Raw genomic sequence first — 7377 nt, 5'->3', positions numbered from 1 at the left:
GGTCCTTTTAAATGATTTCATTTTTATATTAATAAGTACATTCTATTTTAAATCAATGTATCTATTTGTCCACATAAATATCAATAATATATGGTGATTTAAAAGAGTTAAATTTATTACTTGGCATAGCCGCTGTTGTTGCAAGATATTTTTTTGTGAGTCACATCTCTCCAAATTTTTTGAGTGAGGCACTGCCTAGGTTTGTTCTGGACTACTTTTCAAATATATTTGTATAGCAAACTGCCTTGAAAGATAGAGAGGGTGCTTCCCTCAGAAACAAAGGATCGGCAAGTTTACTTCTCAATAGAGAAAATCAGGTTCACTAGCTTCCCAGATCTTCTCCTGTAATGCCACTATTACATATGCAGCTCTCACTTTGCTCCCTTTAGCATACCTTGGGGGAATCATGGCTTTAGGGCGGGCCTCTAAATGCTAATACACTGGCTACTGCTATTACTATAGATAAAAAATTGTAGCCTCTGACCCAGGAGTATTATATTCTCTCTCAGCATCCATGAAATGGTGACACATTATAACACATTGTCTTGCAAATAGGGCAAAATCTCACACCCATAACATTATTTTTTCAGGCTGGCCATTGGCAAAATGGTTACAGATACCATTGAGTCTTTAGTATTCTTCCCTATAGCCATCTTTCTACTTATTCTCACCCTCAAGCCCATGCATTTCTTTTGCTCTTCAGAGCCCTGACTTAAGTTCAAGGGCACAGTGTCTAAAATGCTTCTCCAATATTACCATCCTTTAGAATGTGCTCCATAAATGTTAAACATATGCAAGGAGTTTCTTCAACACACTGGCCTTCTAGTTCCTTGAATTCTTTCCCTCAACTGATTGTGTCTTCTATGTTACCTCTCCTGTTTGCCCATATGGTGATAGCCTACACCATATCATTAACAATAAGTGCTATGTTTCCACAATTTAAATTTCATAGTTATTTTTTGACCACCAGCTTCTGGTTTTTTTGTTTTTTTGTTTTTTTGTTTTTCCAGCAAACTCCTTCTAAGATCTAAATTCTATCAATACTTCAACTCAAATGGAATCTACAATCCATAGAAAAGACAATCTGACAATCTTTGTTTATTTTTAAACACTCATCTCATGACCACTTGTTCTTATGGCTTAACTTTAAGCTGATTGTCCAATACTTAAAATAACACCTCTATACATGCTCTTAATCCATTGTCCTCTCTCACTTCATATAGATATAGATAGATATAGAGGTAGAGATAGACATAGAGATAGAGATAGAGATAGATACATATCTGTGGGGGGTGTGTGTGTGTGTGTATGTGTGTGTATTTTATTGTTATACTGTGAGGGTTTTTTAAAAAAATCACATTGGACAAGATGAGCAAAAGAGGTCAATTTTATTCAGATACTATTGCCAGGTGAGAGGGCATAGATCAAGTCTGTGACTGGAGGTAGTTTTACAACGTGGAGTAAGAAGTTCCCTCCAAAGTTAAACTCCTACCCTCCCATAAATACAGAGATATGGACTCTATCATTTTCAATGATTACATTTCAAAGAGACAATTCACAGCTCTTTGAGAAAGATATTTCCTCGGTGGTAAAACTGACAAGAGACTGGGAGAAGATTTACATACATTTCAAAAGGGCAGAGAAAGTATTTTTAAATTTTCTAAAGCAAATACTTTAAGAAAAAGTAGGTAGGGGCCTAGAGTCTGGAAAAAAAAAAAAAGCCTGTCTAAATTTTAGTCAAGCGGAGAGAAACTAAGTCTGTCTTGGTTAAGCCCAGCAAGTTTGCCTGACACATGTAAGAATTCAATAAATAATTGTTGAGAGAAGAATGTGAGTTAAATTAAGGCAATTTAAGAAAAAAAGAATATTAACTGCAGTATCTTGTCAACCAATAATAGTTTCATTCACACTCTGCTATCTCTACATTATCGTCGGATAGCTTACATTAAGTAAAATAAAAGTTGCCATCGGAGGTCTGTACATAGGAGTGAACCAGCTGTCTTCTTCATCTGTAGTTTGGTCATCTCCATCCATCCACTACATCGCCTCCAGAATAATTAGTTTACAAATATAATAGGATAACTTTCTGTGTCCCTCCCCCATGTCACAATCTCCATGAACATCTGGTTTAAATTTTTCATTTTTCCTACCAGGACTTAAAAGATGAAGTCAAACCTCCTTACCATGGCCCATCAAACCCTTCTTCATGTTTCCTGACTATCTCTCCAAACTACGCCCTTGACACTGTCCTTACAGTACAATGTGTTTTTTTCTCGACCTATTAGCAAGAATCCAGGAGTCTTATTTAATCCTTTCTATGAGCCATCACACCTATTGTTTCCCTGATATTTCATATCTTTTTTGTTATTTTAAAGTGGATAATGCTCCCTCATTCTTTAGGAAGTCATTAAGGAACCTTCCATGTTCACTTTCTAATCCTCCAACAGTTTCTGAGATAACTACCCTCATCTGTGCTATTCCATGAGACATCTCTCTTAAACACTAGCTTACAATATATTAAACTTTCCTTTTTTTCATATCATATTGGCTTATCTGGATCAGCTACGTTAGTATAAGTTCCTAGAACAAGGAATTCTTTTTTTTTTTTTTTAGTTTTTATCTCCAGAAAGATAAGAAAAAAATGGGAGAATAGAGGTTTTGGAGACAAAGTAGAACTGGGGGTGAATCAAAAACATTGGAATATTAGCAAAATAATTGACTACTTATTCCTCAGTTTCCATAATTATAAATTGGACATTATAAAATCTTTCCCATTGGGTCGTTATGATGATAAAATGAGGAAAAACGTTAAGGCAAATTACACAATACCTGGTACATAGTGACTGTGATATCCACTTCCAATGAATATGACAGAGAACAAATTTATTGACTCTTCCCAAGTGTTTAAGTCAGGGACACTTAAGGAAATATATTGTTATCAATCATCAGTATTATAGTATAATTAATATTTGCATAGTATACTTAGTTTCAAAAGCTACACTCTATTATCCTTTCACCAAAAAGATCTACCATAGGTTATATTAAAAAGTCTATGTTAAAATTACAATTATTATAAAATATTAATGATATGGATATTTCAAATGAGAAGTATTTATTACATACTGTTGAAAATGTAACAAAATATTTTTAGTATTTTATATCTGTTAAAAATCTCCAGTTCTGTGTAATCTTTCAAATTCAAAAATGCCAATATCCTACGAACAGTCAGGCCCTGACTTCTCTATTTTTTTTTTATTTCAGAGGAAAATAAAGTTGAATGATCTCAAAAATCAATTTAACACTAATTGTTCGATGTCATTTATTTAATTAAATGTATGCTCTGTCAGAATAATGATTATTTATAAAGTAAGTGTGTTTTACATGAAAATTAACTAAAAGACATCTCTCCTTAGGACATTTATTCAGAAATTTATTAAGTCATTCCTTGATAATTTAATTTAAGGCTTAGACTCTGAGCAAGAGGAAAAAAATTTTGATGTTCAAATGATTTCAAGCTTCCTTAAATTGAGATCTAGAGGTGAAAAATATTCAATAAGGTTACTATGTTAAAAAATTCCATTTCTCATGAATATTAAAACTCTTAATCATTATTAACTTGAATTGGAATTGAACCAGTAATAAAAGTCAAAATGCCCCTTATTGCATGCTTAGTCAGATGAATTTTTATATCTTTATAATTATGGGAATTAAGCAGAATTTTGTTAGTTTCTTAAGTACTTGTCAGCATACTCAACGATTTATGGCTGTGACAGTGTCCCCACATTCATCTTGCCTAAGTATTTAAAATTCACTCCGTGAACTCTACGAAAAATCCTCTATGATTAATCATTATTCTCAACAAAAAAACTTATATCTACCCATGAAAGAAACATTTAAACTAGAAATGAAATGCCTAAAGAATAAATTTTATTCGACTTTTCATTAAGTTATACTGAGTACAATAAAAACCTTCTATTCATAAAGGAGGAATCTTCTGCAAAACAATAATAAAGCACACGTTAATGTTTTTATTTTTTATTTTTTTATAAAGCACATTTTAAGAATAAAATTTTTATCAGTCCAATAATGATTATCATTTGCAATAGAAAAATAAAGTATCTTGAAGTATTGGTTGTAAAAAGATTCAAGAAACATGCTAGGAAAGTACAATATACATTTCTAAATATGTCCTTCCTTACTTTATTATTGTTCACTACTGCACACTTATATATATTTAGCTAATAATTTTCTAAATACACCTGAATATTTTTTTAAGTCTATATTTCTACCAATAGCCTCATAGAAAATTTGGCATATCAATGGTACTCTCAGAAATTAAGGAACAGATATAACTAGGGTTATCATACAAATATATTTTGGCTTTATTTTTAAGTTTGAAATGAAAATGGCTAATATTGTTTGTTGTATTTATATTATGTTGTATTTATATTACGTTGTATTTATGTAACATCAGGGTATTTATATTATGGGCATTCCCATAATATATATATTGTTAAAAAACTTTGCTCCAGCAACACTTACCTTGAATAAGGCAATAAGTATTTGTCCAAAACAATGAAAAAATGAATTGGAGCTCTGCTTTCTCTGAGCTATCCTGATTTTTTGGGTGTGGTATTTTATTTCAGTACTTCACTAACATGAAAAAGAGATCAGAATGAGGTAATTAACATGATTGTCTCCTAAACAAATAAAGCTATACTGAGATTACAAATTTTATAATTATTATATAAATTTTCATTTGCTCAAAAAATTCATGACTGAGTAGAGAAGTAGCCAAGAACTTAATGATGCTTTCTTTTTTTACTTAGGCCAGCTATTAGATTCTGACATTTCACAGCCCTGATATTTTGAGACGTTTTTAGAAACTTAGCAGCTTCTTTTAGCTGTATAAGTGCCATACAATAGACCTCACACATTTAACTCGTCCCATTTGTGAAGTTTTGCATATGTATGTCATCATCACAATCAAAATATTGAACATATCCATTACCATAAAAGTTCCCTCATGGTCTTTTGTAATCTCTCTTATTCACCTCTCCTTCCATCCCAGTCCCCAGGCAACCACTGAATTGCTTTAAATCATTATAAGTTAGTTTGCATTTTCTAATATTTTATGAAAATGGAATCAAGCATATGTTCCTTTTCGTCTGACTTTTTTCATGCAGCATAAACATTTTGATATTTGTCCACGTATTTTTAGTGTAACAATGGTTCATAGGTCTTTATTGCTGCTTAATAGTTCAGTGTTTGTATTTATTACAAATTGCTATTTATTATTGCTATTTGTAATAAATACAGTGTTTGTATTTATTACAAAATGTCTATCTGCTGCTAGACATTTAGGTTGTATCCAGTTTGGGGTCATTACGAATAAAAACTTGTAAACGTTCATGTAAAAGTCTTTGTATGGCTATAAGTTTGCATTTCTCTTGGAAAAATATTGTTTGGGTATATTTGCTTATAAGAATCAAGATCAATATACAAAATCAATTGTATTTCTATATAATAGGAATGTGAAATCAGAAAATGGAATTTAAAAAATACCATTTATTTCTACGGCCATGCCACCCTGAACAAGCCCGATCCCATCTGATCTCGGAAGATAAGTATGGTCGGGCCTGGTTAGTACTTGGGTGGGAGACCACCTAGGAAGACCAGATGCTGTAGGCATAAAAAATAAAAAAATAAAGGATTGTAAACTGACAAGGTCCTTGCAATCTGTGAGGCCAATCAAGGGTTGCTTTGCCTAAAAATAAATAAATAAATACCATATATAATAAAATAATTAGGCTTAAATCTGACAAAAGATGTGTAAGACCTGTACTGTACATTTACAAATACAAAACATTGAGAGAAATTAAAGAAAATGAATAAATAGAAAGATATACAATGTTATAGCTCTTTAAATATTCCATTTTCAGGATTTTATGTCTATTTATTATTCTTTTAACAGGCATGTAAGCATTATAGTTTGTATATGTTATCTTTAAAGTTCTCAAAACTAAATTACAAGGGTTCCAATCAATTTCAATTTCTCTACATCTTTACCCACAACTGTTCTCTCTCTCTCTCTCTCTCTCTCTCGAGTCTCTCTGTTGTTAATAGCCATCCTCACAGATGAGATGCTATCTCATTATGGTTTTGATTTGCATTTTCCTGATGACTAAAGATTTTGAACATGTTTCCATGTATCTGTTGGTCATTTATATGTCTTCTTTGGAGAGATGTCTATTCACGTCTTTAGTTCACTTTTTAAATTAGTTATTGGATTTTTTTTTCTGTTGAGTGATGTTTCTTATATATTTTGGAAATCAATCCCTTATCAGATATGGTTTACAAGTGTTTTCTCCCATTCTGTAGGTTGCTTTTTCACTCTGTTGATTGTTTCTTTTGCTGTGCAGAAGCTCTTTTAGTTTGATTTAGTCCCATTTATCTATCTTTGCTTTTGTTGCCTATGCTTTTGGTATCATATTCATAAAATTAGTGTCCAGATAAATTTCATAAAGATTTTCCCATATGATTTTTTTGTAGAAGTTTTACAATTTTAGGTTTTAGGTTTAAGTATTTAATCCATTCTGAGTTGATTTGTGTGAGGATCCAGTTTCACTTTTTTGCATGCAGTATCAGTTTTCCCAACATCATTTGTTTAAGAGACTATTCTTTCCCCTAATTTGTCTTAACACTCTTGTCAAAAATCAATTAATCAAATATATTTCTGTTCCACTGCTCAGTATGTCTATCTTTATGTCAGTATTGTACTCTCCTATTTACTGCAGCTTTGTAATATATTTTGAAATCATAAAGTGTGATGTAAGAGTTGAAACCCTTGTACAGTGTTGGTGGAAATGCAAAATGTTACAGCCAGTATGGAAAACATTGTGTAACCAATATGGTGCAGCTGGTATGGTGCAGACAGTATGGAAAGTCTTCAAGAAATTAAAAATAAAACTGCCATATAATCCAGAAATCCCATTTTTAGTATTTATCCAAAAGAATTGAAATACAGACCTCGCAGAGACATTAGCATTCCTGTGTTCACTGCAGCACTGTTCACAATAGCCAAGGTGTAGGAAAGGCCTAAACCTATTTATATCTATCAACAAATGGATGAATAAAGTGAGATATGTAAACACAATGGACTATTATTTGGCCTTTAAAAAGAAGTAAATTCTACAATATGAGACAACATGGATCAACCTTGAGGATGCGAAGAAAAAAGAATCCTCATGCATTGTTGGTGTGACTGCCAATTGGTACAGCCACTATGGAAAACAGTATGGAGGTTCCTCAAAAAATTAAAAATAGAACTACCTTATGACCCAGTAATTTCACTTCTGGGTATTTATCTGAAGAAAT

General features: G+C 32.0%; 1 pseudogene; it reads left to right on the top strand.

Annotated features, from left to right (window-relative positions):
* Positions 1–5572: 5572 nt before the first annotated feature.
* On the top strand, positions 5573–5691 carry LOC120587924 (uncharacterized; annotated as a pseudogene).
* Positions 5692–7377: the final 1686 nt, after the last annotated feature.

This window comes from Pteropus medius, unplaced genomic scaffold (assembly GCF_902729225.1).
Source record: "Pteropus medius unplaced genomic scaffold, Ma_sr-lr_union100, whole genome shotgun sequence".
Taxonomy (NCBI): Eukaryota; Metazoa; Chordata; class Mammalia; order Chiroptera; family Pteropodidae; genus Pteropus; species Pteropus medius.
Note: the sequence above shows the minus strand (reverse complement) of the source record. Positions and strands in the feature narration are given on the sequence as shown.